Here is a 16,121-nt window from a genome sequence, read left to right on the forward strand (position 1 = left end):
GAATTTTGTCACCACCTGAAGTTTTGTTCCGAGAGTCAAAACTTGCCCATTTTTCATCCTCCTCAGTATAAAAGGGTTTGTACTGGTCCAGTTCAAGCTGATGTATCAAGCCCAATAAACATGTTTTTTTTCCCCCCTTGCAGTCATTTTGGCTATTAGTCCAAAATTAGAGATCCAAATATGCAGAATTCAGACATTCCTAGGAACCCATGTAAATGCCTCTGTTTCCTGGATTCTCTAAGATTCAAGATAGCCAGTTTTCCATCTGACATCAAACTTCAAGTTCCTTGGCTAATTTGGAATGCCAGATAAGTGATTTGTTGTTTGTAAGTCTGAGACTTTTTAGTGGACACTTTGTGTCCACATGAGGAAAAATGGTTCAGTACAGTAATAGTATCTGAAAGACAATGTTCATAGTCTGGGCTAGCTACCAGCAGGTCATCCACATATTGTAAAAGGATTCCTTTTGTTAGCACAAAAAGACAGCAGGACATAAACCTCAGGAATCATCTCCACTGTTTATTCAGAAATGAAGTTTCACACCAAAACAGGGGATGAAGGGATGAAGTGGCAAAGTGGAACCACTTTCCTGGTGGAAAATGAGTCACTGAAGAAAGAAAGGGACTGGGTTTATATAATTTATTTTGAGGGGTGGTCTAGTGAACATATCAGTTTTTCCTTGGGCACTCAGGAATTTGAACATTAGGTTGGGGGTCTGTGGCAGTGTCTGGAGAGGATTTCCTTTGAAGAAGGTTAATATCTCCTAGAGACTGTTATTTTAGAGGTGATAAGACACATCTTCCCTTTCTGCGACTGGCACTGGAAAACATTTGTCTTAGGAGATGAAGGCTGTCAGTGCGTGGTCTTCTTTTCCACTCCCTTTTCCCAGGCCTCATTATCTTAGGGATTTTTTTTTTCATTTTCCATCTCTATACCTCTATACAGCTGTAACCCTCATAAGTCTTTTGCCAGAATCTTATTAAACAAAGTGGGAGAGTTTTTAAAACACTGAGGAAGGACAGTCCAACAATACTGCATAGTTACTTTAGTATTTGGGTCCTGCCATTTAAAAGCAAACCATAATTGGGACTACTTTCCAGGGGGATACACAAGAATTCCTCCTTCAAATCTAGTACTCTGAACTAGCTGTAGTTTCCTGGCATCATTGCCAATAGGGTATAAGAGTTAGGTACTATGAGGTGAATATCTTGAACAATATTATGTATGGCTTTCCAGTCTTGCACAAATTGACATTCAGGAGTGTGAGGCAGAACATCATGGCAGAAAAATATGGTGGAGGGAAGCAGCTCACGTAATGATCATGAAGCAGAGAAAGAGACTCCACTCTCCTGGTACAATATATATACCTCAAAGGCACATTCCAGGCACCTTCTCAAGCTACACTTAAAGCAACTTCATTTATCACTCAGTTAATCCCATCAGAGGATTGGTTCCCTGATTGGGTTAAGGCTCCATAATTCAATCATTTCTCCTCTCAGTCTTCTGCATTGTCTCACATGTGAGCTTTTGAGGAACACTGCACATCCAAACAATAACAAGTATTAAAGTAGAGAATGTGAAACAGTCACACAATCAGAGAAATATGATTGATGGCATGTGGATGGGGAAGGGGAATATGACAATACTGGGTGAAAAGTGAACCTCAAAGCTTCCATGAACAGGAATGTCCATACCACTACTATTTATAACAGACAAAACACAGAAACAACTTGGATCTCTTTAATTTGATGAATGAGCAAATAAAATGTATGACACACTAAAATGAAAAATTATTTAGCTATGAAAGGGAAGGAAATTCTGTTACTTGCTGTGCAAAGAATAGATTTCAAAAATATGGTAAGACAAATAAATAGCAAGAAAAAAGGCCATGTATTATGTGGCTCTGTTTGTAGTTGACAACCAGATTAGGTGAACACACCTAATCTACAGAAAGTAAATAGAAGGTTCCAGGAACTGAGGGGAGGGACTAGAGGAGTGACAACTTAATGACCCTGAGTTTCCCATGGAGGGGATGAAAACTGTTTTTCAAGTGAAGTGTTAGAGTACTCAACCTTCCAAACACAGTCAAATCCACTGCTGTGCTTACTTTAAAGTGTGAAAGGTATAGTATATGAATTGTATTTCAATGAAAAACATTTAGAGGGTGAAGGATAGTGCTGCAGAAATGAAGGAAAAGATGGACAAGAGAGAAAAGTTGGAATTGATTAAATGAGGGATTATTTGGTTCATTGATTCTGCTTCAGCTGGACAAGGATTATGCACATTACATTTTATAATATAAAATGTGCACATATTCTTATATCCTACAGGTCAAACTAATTTGCAGTTTTCATTCTGACATACACCATATAGTGACTTCAGATTTCAGTTCAACATTCACTAAAGATGCTCACATATTCACAGGGGACAACACACTACCAGAAATGTAATTGCATGGTTGCATAATTTCAAAGCCTGAGGGAAAAGAGTTCAGAGAGTTCAAGTCCCAAATACTGCCTGTTATAATACAATGGTATTTGCTCGAAGCTCAGTGACAAATGAACAGCTCATCTCAGGTAAGCTCCTTTGTTTCCAAATTTTGAACTCTAGGGTTAAAAAAAATTGATCTCTTTGGAAATAAATGGACGTTTTGTGAATGAACCACTTCATGCCTTCTTATGTAGTTTTGTGAATTGTGAAGCATAATGATAAAAAATAATGCTAATGTGTTCTCAGAACTGGAAAATTCTGAGTGAACTTGATAGTATTCATAAAATAGCATTATATTTATTTAAATTCTGCATAGGATCATAAGCAAGACTTAATTTATCATTGAATAGGGATATACAGGAATGTAAGGTATTTTTGAAATTTTTTTGATTAATTAATTAATTGATAATAGAAGTACCACAGTAATAAGAAAACATACAGATAAAATAGCTACATTTATCCATTCTCCACTTTCTACATATCTTAGTACAATTAAGAATCATACACACATGCACAAGGATTACATATTCATAAATACACAGATGCTTAAAGAAAAGAATCCTATACATGTATAAAGTATTAACTGACCCTCATACTGTTTTAAGTCAAATAACTCATGAATTCAAAATTTCTTACCTACTATCTATTTATGTCTTCCTATCAGAAGCATACAATGTATTTTTGTAGAGTAGAACAAATGACCAAATTTTTCTTAGAATTAAAAAAATTACAGATACAAATTGTGTTCTGTCCTATTTGTGTTCTGGTAGTAAAATGTAATCAAATATGTATTTTTTATGCTTTGAAAGTTTAGACAAGAAAGGAAAAGAATGGACAGGGAAAATTGTCCATCCCTGAGTGAATTCATTTTCTTGGGAATTACCACTAATGCTGACTTCAGAGTGACCATTTTCATCATGTTTCTCCTGATTTACCTCATTAATCTTCTGGCAAACCTTGGAATGATCTTCTTAATTAGAGTGGATCCCCAGCTTCACACACCAATGTACTTTTTCCTCAGCCACCTCTCCTTCTGTGACCTCTGCTATTCCACAGCAGTTGGTCCCAAGATGCTGGTCAACATATTCTCCAAGAACAAATCAATTCCTTTCCTTGGTTGTGCTCTGCAGTTCTTGACCTTCTGTATCTTTGCAGATGCTGAGTGTCTGCTACTGTCAGTGATGGTCTTTGATCGCTACAAGGCCATCAGCAACCCCTTGCGCTATGCAGTGGACATGTCCACTAAGGTGTGTTCACTGCTCATGGCTGGGGTTTACCTCATAGGATTTGCAGATGCTTTGATACACATGACATTAACATTCCACTTATGTTTCTGTGGGTCTAATGAGATTAATCATTTCTTCTGTGATTTACCTCCACTTTATCTCCTTTCCTGTTCTGACACACAAGTCAATGAGCTGGTATTATTCACCATATTTGGATTCATTGAACTGAGTACCATCTCTGGAGTCCTGGTCTCTTACTGCTACATCATTTCATCAGTCTTAAAGATCCACTCTGCTGAGGGGAGGCTCAAAGCTTTCTCTACCTGTACCACCCACCTAACTGTAGTTGCAGTATTCCAGGGCACTATGCTCTTTATGTATTTCTGACCAAGTTCTTCTTACTCTCTAGATCAAGATAAAATGAGCTCACTGTGCTACACCCTTGTGATTCCCATTTTGAATCCTCTAATTTTTAGTTTACTTTACAAGGATGTGAAAGAGGCTCTGCAAAAACTCAGAAGCAAAGGGTGGTTTTAAATAATTATACTATCTATACATATGCATATTTATTTAAAGTGGTTGGTTTTGTAAACTTGTATTTCATGATATGCAAGAAACAAAAATTATATTATATAATTAATTTAATAAAATGTGCACTTCTATTAAGGTATGATTATAAGAAAATATTGCAGATCTCCATGTGTCTTGTTTCATTATTGCTCTTGAATCAATAAATGGTGCCCCATCTTTGTGTAGCATTTCTGAGCCTTTCAATTTCCAACATTTCATATGATCAATTTTTTATTCATATTCAATTTTATAAAAATTTAGAAAATGTTTTTGCTAATTGACTTTTTACACATTTAAGCACTTTGCATGCTTTTGTGAATTTAGTAGTTTATTTACAAGTGACTGATATTTTAATGGAAGTAACGGACATTAATTTACTGAACACAGAAATAATTCATAATGACCTCAGAACAATAAATAAAAATATAGTGAGATATATTCTAAAGGAGAATATGGAAATTCAGGAGGAAGAGGATAGTATTCCTTATGGTGTTATTCAGTCCCAGACCAAAGAAGAAGTGTGGACTGGAAGGGTTTCTAGTGCAGGGTTTGACACTAGGAAAGTTTTTAGGCATGTGCATCTATAACACTGGAGAATCCAAACAGCTTGTTGTGTAAAAGAGCCTTGATAAGTAAAAGTACGTGTGTGTGCTGGAATTGTCAGCAGTCAGGCCCCCATCACTTCCTTCAGGAAATTTTCCTTTGCTTTTCCCCTGTATTTGGCCCTGATTAAATCCTTCTCTTCCTTTTTCACAATGAATCTCTTAGGTGATTATTCTGTGTTGCTCTGTATCTAAAGCAATATCTCTAATACAAGAATGCAAGCATACTTTGATCAAGTGCTGAGCTTCCACCCAGTTTTACAAAGCAGTGGCCTCTCGACTATGTCAAGGTTAATTGGGGTCCAGATATAAAGGTTAAGTGGAGAGCAATAAAGAGGCAAGCACACAGGATGGTGAACAGCAAGAAGTGGCTTCCATGGAAAATCCAGTCAGTTTATTCTCTACTCCAGGGTCATATGAAGTTACGTTAGGTTACATAGTGCAATTAACTTTGTGCATGTGCAGATCACATAACTTGCTTGCTTCTCAGAGTCCACTACTACCAAAGGTTATTATAATAAGATAATGTCTCCAGGCCTCAAGGACAGAGGAGTTGCAGAGCATCTCTAAGTCATTCAAAGAGAGCACCTTTCGTCCTGAGGAGCTTGCTCAACTTCAAGGACTTTTGCTCCTCTGTACATTGACTAGCCTGGGGTGTCCCTACACACCTGGGATATAAAGTGGAAAAACAAGGAAAATAAAGTAAGGGACCATAAAGCATACATTTTTGAGTGCTTACTAAATGTTAAAAAAGCAAAAGTAACTGAGATTATGGTTTGTGAAACATACACACCCAGGCAATTGTTTTAAGAAAATATATAAAATGGTTATGGATACTAAGGTATTATAAGTACAAGGACATTCACTTCTTAAGGAGTAAAGAGTTTACATCTCTGTGTCTTTGATGTTTGATATTTCCACTTCCAGTTGCCTGATGGCTTGTGTACTGATCAGGCTTTTGAGGAAACATGGACAGGGTTTCTCTTTGAAGCCCCTGGAAAAGGGCATTTCTGCTTTCTCTCTGTTAGTCCCTTGAGAATTGTGTGGTTCCCTTCGGTTTCTTTAGCCTTTTGATTATGATATGGTACCCTTCTCTCTCTCTTCTATTTTAGTAATAGAATAGTTTTTATATGATGCTGAGGAAGCCATAGCTGTTTTAGAGATAAAGTGACTCTGATAGAACGTGTCTAGTTACTAAACATATTTAAGTGGGGAGAACAAACACATCTGGGTAAAAGGGGGGAAAAAAGGGACTATCTGGAAAGCTACAAAGCAAATGTTGCATAATCGTCACACTCACTGATGTTTCAAAGATAGGTAATCAACTCCACCTAGGGACTTACTGGTAGCTCTGTGGAAAGACATAAAGCAGCTGCAACTTCTCTTTTCTGCTCTCTCCACAGAGAGAGACAATTAGCCTGAGCATTCAGTCAATGCAGGTCATTTTGGATGAATCCCTTGCAAACCTTGAGATTAGGAATGGGATCCAAGTTGTTTCCAGATTGAAGGAAATAAGAGGGAAACCTGAGGTCTCATATAGAATTCACTTTATGCTTGTCCACCAAATTAGAGAAGAAACATTGCCCTAATAAAATATGATGCTAAATGCACTCAAATCCATGGCACTCAATCCATGTTTTCCAGGGCCATGGACAATCACATAAAGATATGATGAGAACAAAACAATGAAGGAGAAGCAAGTATCACTGCATTAAACACCCTTGGTACTGTATCAGGTGCTCCTACATTCATTCTAGGAAATCTTTGAAAATATCCCTGGAATAGCTGTCTTGCTTGGGAAAACACTGAAAAAAAATCTGTGGGAGAATGTTGGCTTAAATCAGAGTGATCGGATTGTGTTAAAGAGAAAAGCAAAGTGGAGTCCTATCAATACCCTGTCCTAGGTGGGAAGTTTGTATAAGGTAGTGCAAACCATCCAGATAATGCAACAAAATTAAATTTCATTCAGCTACATATGGATTTCCAGTTTTCCCAGCACCATTTGTTGAAAGGTTATCTTTTGTCCAGTGTATGTTTATGGCACATTTTCTAGTATGAGATAAATGTATTTATTTGGTTTTGCCTCTGTGTCTTTTATTCCATTCCATTGTTCTTCATGTCTGCTTTGATACCAAAATCATGCTTTTTTGGGGTTACTACTGTAGGTCTGTAGTATAATTCAAGGTCTGATACTTAGATGCCTCCTGCTTCACTTTTGTTACTAAGGATTGCTTTGGCTCTTCTGGACCTCTTGTTTTTCTGAGTGAATTAATAACAGTTTTTCCTGTTTCTCTGGAGAACATCATTGCATGTTGACTCTAGACCTCACTTTGAACATCAAGTGCACTGGTGATTGCCTGTAATTGTACTTGGGAAGTTCAAGCAGCAGAATCATAAGCTCAAGCCCAGGTGTGGTGATGTAGAGAGACAGTCTCAAAATAAAGAGTTGAGAATGCAGCTTAGTGTTAGATTGCCCCTCAGTTCAATCCACAGTCTTGCCCTCACTGTCATTTCCTACTAATCATGTCTAGTTTCATTATACTGATGACATTTTTCTGAGAAAGTCATGCTGTCTTACAGACCTTTGTACCAACCTCCATGTAAAATGTTGAGTCATTATCCTTCTAAAATTTCAGGATATCATACTATTTGTAAATTCTCCTGGGGTAATCTGAGCAGGTTAAGCTAATTCAATACCTGGGATACTACTCAATTAAGTCAGATTTTTCCTATACCTCATGCAGTAAAGGATGCCTAGTCTTTTGTAGGGCTCTGTATGACTGGCAAACTTTCATTCCCTATTTATCTCAATGCCTGTATCCTCTATATTAGTTAATTATAAATGGGATTTTATAGGTCTGGATTGGCTTCCAGATTCAAAAAGGCAAACATCTTGACTACACAAGTATAAGCCTACAGTACCCATTTACCAGGTATGCCAATACGACTAGATTTCAATGCAAAAGATGGTCTGATGCAGCTGTCTTACAAGAGTCACAAGGACTAAAGTTACAATTGTGCATTTTTAAAAATATTTTTTAAAGGAAACTGAAATTAAATCCCTTTCAAATGGCAGTCCTAGCAGTACAAAATGCCCTAGTACTGGTGAAACCACCAACCAAGACTCTGCCAATCACAGTGCACATTAGCTTCACTTCTTAAAGCAAGTAGATGATCTATTAAAAACAACCTCAGTCCTCAATAACAGTGACCCTTACCTTGAATCAATGGCACACATGTTTACAACAGCAAAGCATTCTAACAACTTTATTGACCTCCAAGCTGCAGACTTTGTTGAGTCTGTTAATTATAAAAATCAACTCATCCCATGGGCTACTGCACCAGTGCCTGTAATGTGACAGATGCTGAAGGGTTTGACTCCCATACTAAAAAATGCTGTGCAAGCAGATGGGTTCATCAGGTGGAGCCCAAGAGTCTGTATTGCAGCAGCATTAGAACCCAACCAGGATACTCTCTGGTTCAGGCGGGGGAAAATCAGTGCAGTGAATGGGCAGAACTAAGGGCAGTATGTCTGACAGGATCTCAGAGCCATGACTTGTTTGGGCTCAACTATTTGGCAGGGTGCCATCCTTAAAATGAAGATGGTACAATCACAATTGGAACAATGGTTCATACTGGAAAAGCAATCACTGTGGAGTCATGGTGTGGCAGTATATGTGGACAGTGGCACGAACCAGGGAGACAAAATCAGCTGCATGTTGGATATCCATCATGTTAAGTGCTCTACCCCTGAAATATGGAGGCAAATACTTTCACTTAGGTGTTGGTTCTGGTGTAACCCAGATAACTGAAATGGCCTTGTGGTCATAAAGAAAGAGTGGACTTATGTAGAGTGGAACACAGCTAAGGAAGCATGTTCACAACTGAAATATTGTGATTTGGTGGCAATTTGAGAACCTTTGGTAGGTGGGTTCACCCCGCCACCCCACTTCCTGACCCACATTCAAGAACAAATAAACTGAGTTATTTGACCTGCACAGGACTCCAGATTGATTACACTGTTGTCATGCAAATCATTAAGGGACCTAAGCACACTGTAACTTCTGTATATACAGCTACTGGTCTCATGCAAACCTTTCCTAGCTAGAAAGCTAACCAAACTGCCACCATCAAAGTCTTAAATGTAAGCCAGGTACAGCAGCACAAGTGTATAATTCCAGCAACTCAGGAGGCTGAGACAGGAGGATTGAGAATTCAAAGTCAGCCTCTGCAAAAGTGAGGGGCTAAGCAACTCAGTGAGACCCTGTCTCTAAATAAAATGCAAAATGTGGCTCAGAGGTTGAGTGCCCCTGAGTTCAATCCCCAGTACCAAAAACAAAACAAAACAAAACAAAACAAAAAAACCTTGAATTTAAATGTGGTGCATGAGTATACTCAAACCATGAATAATAACTGAGGCACCCATTTTATAAGATGTGTTGTTCGTGATTGGGCTCAAATGAATGATGTATTATACTACTTACATCTGAAATATAACTGCCAAGCAACAAGATTAGTAGAGAGAATAAATGTCTTAGCAACAGATATGGACCCTAATAGGTGCTCACATTGGTTGTGTGCAGTCCTCAGAAAATTTTGACTTCCAATCCAGGATGGTGGCACATGCCTGAATTCCCAGTGACTCAGGAGACTGAAGCAGGAAGATCATAAATTCAAGACCATTCTGAGCAACTTAGCAAGGTTGTAAGTAACACTGTGAGTCCCTATATCAAAATAAAAAATAATAATAATTAAAAAGGCCTGGGAATGTGGCTCAGTAGGAAAGAATTCCCAGTACCAATACCCCTTCCCACCAAAAAAAAAAAAAAAGCAAAAAAGAAAATTTCAACATTCATAAGGCTGGTGTGCTTTCCCCTTATTAGTACCTGGGGACATTGTTACCTGCCACAAATACCACAGTTTTCTAATCTATGCATCCAGATTCTGTCCAAGGTGATATACTAACAGAGTGATAATTTCACAAACACACAAATGCTAAATCCAGGGGAGGAGACTCTTAAATGAGAACTCAAATGGTCTGTTCCCCCGTGGTGTTTTGGATATTGCTTGTCCTGGTGTGTGGTGTTTCGGCCATCTGAATTGGTTCATGTTTTCCATGTTCATCCTGTTGGATTCTGGATCCCTGGTCATGGTTTTAAGCCCTGGGTAGTCTAAGCAAATTTAGGGTACTAATGTCAGCTTCTTGATGGAGCATGACTTTTTATTCTTAGTTTTAGGATTTATTAATGGACACCATACCATCGATTAATATGTGCAGTTTGCTTTGTGCATCAGCTGCTGCTGCCCTATTATCTAGCAAATATGGTACCGCTTGTAATTATTGTTTTACTGGATGGTGCAGATTAGCCATTGCTATAATTCTTTTTCTTTTTTTTTTTTTTAACCCATAGCTACATACATTTGCTGCTTACCCTGTTTTCAAATAATGAAGCCATGCTACAAAATCACATGACCCTTGATTTAATAACAGAATGAGGGAAAGGTGTGCTATTATCCAAACAAAAGGCTGTGTGTACGAATCTCATAACAACAATATGCCAACCTCATGTCACGTAAGACCCCAACCACCACCCTTTCTGTCTCTGTATCATCTTTGGGAGAAAAGCTAATTTTTTGGTCTCAATCCTAGATCTCTTGGTGGAAAGACATTGATTGTTATCCTCGTTAGTTTACTGTTCTTTCTTTTCCTGCATGTGCCTCAACTGCTGCTTTAGAACCTGTTAGCAGTATAGACAGATGGCTTTGTAGGATACCACCAACAAAATGATAAACCCTCACAGGCTCAGGGCACATGGCACAGGGGAAGGCTGTAGGATTTTAAGAGAAATTTTCAGAAGTGGAATGTAAGGATCCTTCTCAATATGACAATAACCGTCTTGATAAGTGTCATCGTACCTATTTGGTGATCAAATAGGATCCTATAGGATGATAGTATTTCATGCTAGCCAGTGAGGCAGATTAGTGGACTATTTCTTAACTGATGTTTGATTTATTAATAGTTGCTTGTTGGGGGGGAGCTTAAGTATACTCCAGTAGGCCTCAGGTCGCCTTTGCTTAATTGAGCACATTAAACCCTTTATTATGCATAGGTTTATAGGAATCCTCCTGTCTTTCTGCTACCCAAGATATGCTGCCTCTTTCTCTAAGCCCTAGTAAATTGCACTCCATGCAATCCTGGATTGGTTTGCTGATTTAGTCTTTCTGCATTTTCTGCTTTTGGCAGCTGCTTCTCATACACAGTTTTTCTCATACATCAATGTGCTATAAGTTACAAATCATTCTCCTGTTCCTTTGTATTTATGGTGGGGTTGTGTTGCAACAATTTTACTGCCTCATCCAATTTAAGTTTAGGTTTTCCCCTGTGTACCATTTCTTAGAAAGGATCTTTCTGGATTGTCCCCTACCAGCTGTGTAATACTGTTTCTGGTTACTTAAAGCTTTGTTAACTGACTTCCCAGTGACAAGTTGTAGAAAAGTTATGCATTTTTAGAATATCTAATTCGAGAACAATAGTTTTTTTTTGTTTTGTCATAATACTGACGCCAATCTGAGTTTCTAAGTCTTAAATGAAGCCAGGATTATGATAACATTGGGTTAAAAAAGATTCAATAAAGAAAATCAAACAGTTTGTCATTTAATAAATCATCCTACAAACTTCTAAAATAAGCTCAGAAACTGAGAAAGTGACATTTTCTAGTAGTTTCCCATAACTTTTTAGGAAAATAAGAAAATTACCAGTTTTGTTTTCATCAATAATTAGAATAATATAATCATAATTAGCTATTAAAGTAATTATTGATGACAGGCATTCATGAGTATTTTGACACATTGTGTTGGTGATGTTAAAAAATATTAACATTACTAGTCAAAAAAATTAAAAATACACTTCTCTTTCCATTTTTGTTTCAATGTGATCCAGTTTAAGGATGCTAAGAGCTCTGTTGTTCTAATAATGGAAACAGCAACTTTGGATATTTTTAATAATGAAATCATTTTAAAATACAATTCTTTTTAATAATATAATTAAGAGGTGTAATTCCAGTGACATTGTACAGTTTCTCTGAATATTTTACCAAAAAATGTGCAATATAAGTTATACCAAGAAGTAGTGTAGTAATTATCATATTGATTTTTTGTGAGAAAAACTTTATTACCACAGGAAATAAAGGGTCAATTAACAGACATGTTTTAGGTGACAAAGTTATATACTCATATGTTGATAAGAAATACTGTTGTGAAGAATTTGTACAATTTTAATGTGAGTTCAGGAACAAGAGAAATGAAACAATTGTCCATTTCAGATTAATTATGATGGACATATGATAACTGTGGTACACAATGTAAATTATAAATCATTTGTTTTACATTTTAATTTTATAATGAATAATTTTTAAAAATTGTATAAAAATGCTAAAATTTTATATATTTTCAGAACTGAATATTTTAAAAGGCACATGAGTAAAAAATTATAAAACATAAATATAAATTATGTTCCTTTTAACAGATATCACAACTACCAGAGTCACTTTGAAATTCTAAGTTAAAATACAAAGGCAAATGCACAATTTTACTTCAATATTCATTGAAAGGATTGTGGCTCTGGTTGAATCACCAAATTTTATCTTTATTTTGTGACTCTAATATTTTAAATCATTGATCAGAGCATTAAATATTATGTATTTCCACTTCCTCATATTAAAAGTTAATGAGGTAGTGTCTCTAACTGAACAAGAAAGTAATTGCCCTTTACCAAGTAAGGAGAGAAATATAAGGGTTTGCCCTTTGAAAGCGGATTATTCATCACTGGTTTCAAGAAAGATTGATAAAACCTTTAAATGATACTTTCTCATCATTGTTCTAGGGAAGTTAAATATCAAAAAAGCAACCATCAGTGGTAAAGTGTTTGCCTACCTCATGTAAGACCCATGGATTAATCTTAAGTCTAGCAAAAATAAACAAACAAATAAAAATGAAGGTCGCAATGCATTCCAGAGAATAGTTCATTGTGCATAGATGAAACTATTCTATGTCATTAACAATGCAATATTAATAAGTGATTTTTAATTTATCATGACAAGTTTACAATTATATAGTTACTGTAAATTACTTCTATTTCATTGAATGAACATAAGATCATTTTTTCATTTTAGTTACCCCAAAAGACCCAGAATTTCTTATATTAATAATTTTCCAACCTAGTTGGAATTATATCCAAACAAAATGTATAGAACACAAGATTATATAAGACAAGAAAAATTCATGACAGAAGATAAGATAAATGTAAGATTTCCAAATTAGGTAACCATCTCTGTGAGAGCTTCTTATTATTAACATTACAATTATTAAAGGAATATCCAACTTTCCTAATATACACAATAGGCTTGGTCTTCATTTGTTTATCTAGGCTACAATTAAAAGTGACAGTGAACTTAATGTTACATTCAAGTCCAACCAAGGTAATTAGCTCTCAGTATTCACATCTACACTGAAGCATTTTATAAAGACTATCTAAACAGTCAAGATGAAGAGAATTCTCAAATACCCTGTGAATATTTATCCTGAATACTTGGTCATAGAAAAGAGGAATAGACATTGAAAATGAGCACATCATTTCTGCATTTTCCCTATTCTAAGTAGCAATGCTAAAAGCCTCTTATGTCCTTTTATTCTTTGCAGTGAAACCCTTTTCTGAAATAATTTAGAATACCACCCATATCTTATTAAAATGTGTCTTCCTTGGATTAACCTACAATATAACTTGTATGCAGATAGCATAAAATAATAGTTCAAAATATTTATTATTTCAATGCCATAATTATAATCACCTCCTGAACATTTTTCTTGCTCCTGAATAAAACTTCATGCCTTCATGAAGCAGTGGATGAATAAGAATTAACTCCAGAATAAAATGTCGTGTGTTGATTTTTTGTTTCTCTTAAAAAAGAGAAAAATATGCCCATCTTTCAAGGTCAAGGTAAATAGCAAGGAAATATGACATCATCATCATTTATCAGATGAATTTGAAAAGGATATCACCACAAACTCACTTACTGTATTTATCTTCAGGAATAAATTTTGAATTCCTTGGAAGGTTCAACAACCTTTCCCTTTCATTTATTTCACTAATTTTACAAAAGCAACTGGTAATTTAGCACTTTAACTCTAGGAGTCACCAGGAATGAGAGAAGGGCAGCATTAGCCTGTGCTACACATACATAATATGGGAGATACATCGTGTACATTTTCATTTGCCACACAAAATCAACTTGTGGACTAAATGACATTATATAATTTTTAGACAAAGACAGAAGTCAAGATCAATTAGTTTTATCTGGCTTATACAAGTCACGCCAAGTATAGGCTCGTTGGTTTAAAGTTCATATTAAAATGTTTTCCGTTGCAAAATATTTTCTCCTTTTGAAATCTAAAGTGATTTTAAGAAAAAGAAACTTGACCAGAGTTAATTCAAAAAATCATGGTGTGATAGCCATATTAAATATATATAGTTAATATTTAAAAAGTGTGGTGTGCATTAATTTATTGACTGTGTCCTTGACATCCTTATTTCTCAGACTGTAGATCAGGGGGTTCAACATGGGGATCACCACTGTGTAAAACACAGAGGCCACTTTGACTGTGTGCCTGGAGTTCTTGGAGTTGGGCATACAGTAGAGGAAGACGATGGTGCCGTGGAAGATGGAGATGGCCATCAGGTGAGAGGCACAGGTGGAGAAGATTTTGCGCTGCCCACTGGCTGATCGCATCTTCAAGGCAGTGGTGATAATAAACATGTAAGAGGTAAGAATGATGAGCAATGTGCTTATCTCATTAAAAGTGGCAACAGTGAAAAGCAGCAACTGACTGAGATAAGAATCAGAGCAAGAGAGGGATATCAGGGACGATAACTCACAGAAGAAGTGATTATGTTGAAGCCCTGAAAATATAATTTTAAAGCAGAACATGTAAGGGTTAAGGAACATGTGACTCCTCATGCATAAGATCCAAACACCAGCAGGGCACAGAGTCTCTGGGACATGACCACAGTGTAGAGCAGTGGGTTACAAATGGCCACAAAGCAGTCATAGGCCATCACAGCAAATAGAATCAATTCAGTAACTATAAAGGTGCAAAGAAAAAGAACTGGACCATGCACCCTGAAAGCAAAATGGTTCAGTCTTCTACCAGTAGATTCACCAGCATCTTAGGAGCAATGATAGAGGAATAGCAGAAATCCGCAAATGAGAGGTGACTGAAGAAAAAATACATGGGAGTGTGCAATTTTGGGTTAATTCTGATGATCACAATCATCCCAAGGTTCCCTACCAAACTGAAGTTGTAGACTGCCAGAAATACCAAGAAGAGGGGACCCTGCAGTTCTGGGTGATACAAGAAGCCCAAGAGGGTGAAGGTGGCTTGGGAGGTTACATTTCTCTCTTTCAGAAACATGTTTTCTTTCAGTGAGATCTGAAAATCATCTTGGAAATAAAAGAAGGAAAGTGACACCAAAATCATGCTTAATCACCCCCTCAGCAGAATATGAGGTGAAACAAGATGAATCTCTTTTATGACCCCCAAAATTATCCAGTATCAAGACCAAAAGAATTGAAGTTTCAGAAATATGATTTGAATGAATTTTACTTTCTCAGAAACTGTACTACTAATTATTCTCATATTCTGCAACGTAATTTGAAAATATGCAAAGATAATCATTATTAGCTCAGCAGTTTGAACAGAAACATGTGATCAATTCCTCATGTACAATATTCAAATCTCAGTGAGCTTCATTATCTCTTCAAGAATAATGTCTAGCAAAATGAAATAGTTATTTTGGTTCTGTGATTACTCGTAAAAAGTGCAAGCATTTGAAATGGATTCTATAACTAGTTTATCTAATAATGATTTTTGCTTACATTTTGACACTCCAAAAGAATAGTCCATCTAATTTTCATTTATATGCATGGTTTAATTATTCATTTAGCATCTTAATCATTATTCTGCCTTAATTGAATATATCAGACATAGGAGTCTGTAATTTCCTTTTTTTAGTATTGAAAATTATCTGTTAAACTGCTCTGCTCTCTGGATGAACAAAGGGAAACTTGAAGAAGCCATAATTAGCTGAGGCAGGAGTATTGCAAGTTTGACCCTAGCCTCAGTAACTTATAGACACTGCCTCATATTTTTAAAATAAATACAGGGCATGGGGATATAA

The 16,121-nt window shown here is 36.4% G+C and overlaps 2 pseudogenes; one reads left to right on the forward strand and one right to left on the reverse strand.

Moving 5' to 3' along the window:
- The first annotated feature begins 3,317 nt into the window (after window positions 1-3,317).
- Window positions 3,318-4,253, forward strand: LOC124959927 (olfactory receptor 5W2-like; annotated as a pseudogene).
- A 10,162-nt stretch (window positions 4,254-14,415) lies between these two features.
- LOC124960377 (olfactory receptor 5D16-like) lies at window positions 14,416-15,355 on the reverse strand (annotated as a pseudogene).
- Between the last annotated feature and the right edge of the window lie 766 nt (window positions 15,356-16,121).

This window comes from Sciurus carolinensis, chromosome 11, assembly GCF_902686445.1.
Source record: "Sciurus carolinensis chromosome 11, mSciCar1.2, whole genome shotgun sequence".
NCBI lineage: Eukaryota > Metazoa > Chordata > Mammalia > Rodentia > Sciuridae > Sciurus > Sciurus carolinensis.